Source organism: Hyaena hyaena, unplaced genomic scaffold (genome assembly GCF_003009895.1).
Source record: "Hyaena hyaena isolate Hyena2069 unplaced genomic scaffold, ASM300989v1 scaffold_440, whole genome shotgun sequence".
In the NCBI taxonomy this organism is placed as follows: domain Eukaryota; kingdom Metazoa; phylum Chordata; class Mammalia; order Carnivora; family Hyaenidae; genus Hyaena; species Hyaena hyaena.
The window spans coordinates 953,876-956,588 of NW_024081072.1; the positions used below are offsets into that span (position 1 = coordinate 953,876).

The 2,713-nt window shown below is 44.9% G+C and overlaps 1 pseudogene; it reads right to left on the reverse strand.

Moving 5' to 3' along the window:
* Positions 1-946: 946 nt before the first annotated feature.
* LOC120245927 lies at positions 947-2,068 on the reverse strand (annotated as a pseudogene).
* Between the last annotated feature and the right edge of the window lie 645 nt (positions 2,069-2,713).

Consider the following 2,713-nt stretch of genomic DNA (forward strand, 5'->3'; position numbering starts at 1 on the left):
TCCTTGATGCCAAATTAGGAGTGATGGCTCAAGTCTCTGGAGAGCATCTTCTATTAACTGGCAAGACTCAGGAACTGCTATTAATGAATAAAGGCAGCTCTCCAGGGTCAGCCTGGGCTACTCAGATGGCACACTCAAATACTTTTCATTGTTGAGAAACTCAGTTGGGCCCCCGGCACTGATTTCTCATCTGCCAGGATGATGCTTCCAAGGTTGCAGCAGGATCAGTGTGATACTTAAAACTCACCTCTCTTGGCGCTGTCCTCTGTCTTTGCTGTGGTGGTGAGCCCTAGAGCCCACCAGCTACATGGCCAGATGGGCCCATGCTGGACACAGGCTAACAATCCCACATCTTCAGGAGGGGCCAAAGGAATAATCCCTCTTAAACATCTCCTACGTTTGGGAAGAAAGCCGACTTCTCACAGGGGAATCGGCAGCTTTCGGATAAAAAGCCGAATGGGCTAAGATACCCATAATCATCCTCATTTGCTCAAGATGTGCAGGATCGAGAAGCAGAATTACCAAATTATTCTGCAAATCCAAAGAGATGAAACACAATAGAAATGTTATTGATTTGGCAAGCTTGTCGTTTCCTTGCTGAGCTGGTGATGAATGTCTGGAACAAATGTGTGACAAGCATCCTCAGGCCACCTGCTGCCCCCTGGCTTCTGACTCTTTCTCCCTCCACGACCTCACAGAACTTGTTTTACAGAGTCTTAAGGCAGTTTACATAACTGATTTTTTTTTTTTTTTTTTTTTTTTTTTGAGGAGGAAGTCGCTTCATTGAGGGGAGAACACTGCACGTGGCCGACACATGAAGGCAGCCTCGGGGGCGCCCTACACATCAGGCTCAGAAAGGGGCATGGGGGGGGGGTTGCTAAGAAAGATCAACTGGAACGTGGTTCCTCCTGTAGCTTCCTGACCATTTCCTTGAAGGCAAATGTGGCTATAGGTAGAGCCCCTCAGGGGTGCTTTCTTGTTTTTTATAAAGAACATTTTCTTTAGATTTTTTGAAGTCTTCATTTGTTACTCCATCCTGCGTTCTCTCAAGGCCATCAGACCAGCTTCTGTACAGATTGCCTTGATGTCGGCCCCGGAGAGGTCATCTTTAGCCATGATCAAGTCATCCAGGGTCACGTCATCGGCCAGCGTCATCCTGCTTGTGTGGGTCTGAAAGATGTGCTTCTTAGTCTTTTCATCGGGCAGGGGGAACTCAATTTTCCTGTCAATGCAGCCTGGTCTGATAAGTGCTGGATCCAAAGTTTCTATTTGGTTTGTGGCCATGATAACTTTCACGTCACCCCTTGAATAAAGTCCATCCAACCGGTTCAACAGTTCCAACATTGTTTGTTGAATTTCTCTTTCACCACTGGAATTTGAGTCATATCTTTTTGTTCCAATGGCATCAATTTCATCAATAAATGCAATGGACGGTGCATGTTCTTCCGCAACTCGAAACAATTCCTGAACAAGTTTGGGCCTGTCACCTAGGTACTTCTGAATAAGTTCAGAGCCAACCACTCTTAGGAAAGTGGCTGAGGTTTGGTTTGCTACTGCTTTGGCTAATAAGATTTTACCTGTGCCAGGTGGTCCGTAGAGAATGACCCCCTTTGACGGCTTTGACGGCTTTATACCCATCTCTTCATGAGTGAGAGAGTGAGAGGAAGTTCCACAGATTCCTTACTTTCCTGGATCTGGTTGTCCAAACCCCCAATATCAGAATAGGTTTCCTGGGAGGCCTTTTCTACCTTCATCACTGTGACCAAGGGATCCGTGTCATCCATGAGCACCCCTATGACAGCATGTACCTTGTGGTTGAGCAGGACTGAACAGCCTGGTTCCAGCAGGTCCTTGTCTACAAAGGAAAGAATGCTGATGTGGTGTTCTGAGCCCACAAATGTGGACACGATGGCATGATTGTCATCAATGATCTCTTCCAACGTTCCTACCAACAATGGAGTCCCCCTCAGATCATCCACCTTCGATCTTTCCTCCTCTTGCTTTTCTTCTAAAACTTCATTTGTTCCTGATTTCTAATGAATTCTTCCTCCATGAGAAGGTAGTCTTTAATTCTAACTTCAGTAATTTTAAGCGGCACTGAGTGTGAGGTGTCACCAGTGGCAGCTTGCTGGCAGCATCTGGTCCCTTTGTTTTCTTCTTTTTCCTCACTCTAGTTTGTACAGGAGGTTCGTATTTCTTTTTCTTGTCCTTGTCATCCTTCTTGCCACCTCCAAGGCCATGACCACCACTCTTTGACCCATCTTGCTTCGGCCGCTCGAACCACCGCTACCGGAAAAAGCTACATAACTGATTTTTTAAAAACTATAGAAAATCAAACCTAAACCCAGGCTTTAGTCTTCTTTATCTGCAGGGAATAGAGAAAAGGAGCTAAAAATACTTTTAAAGTCAAACTACTAGCCTTACTCCTTTGCATCTCATTGTTTTCCAGTCCTTGATGCCATTTGTAAAACTAGAAAAACAAGAGCCTCAGGTCAGTTCACTTAAATATATATATTTGTTACCTATTATGTACCAGGTACTAATGAAAAGCTGGGATCTTAGAGTGGGAAGAACATTGTTCTTGCCCTCTAAAAGTTTACAGTTTTCTTGGACACAGATATTTTGAATAAATGTCACGTCTCTTTCTGGCTAGTTACAAATATCTCAATCTCACCTTCCCCCTGATATAGGCACTTTCTGAGTAGGGCAGGCA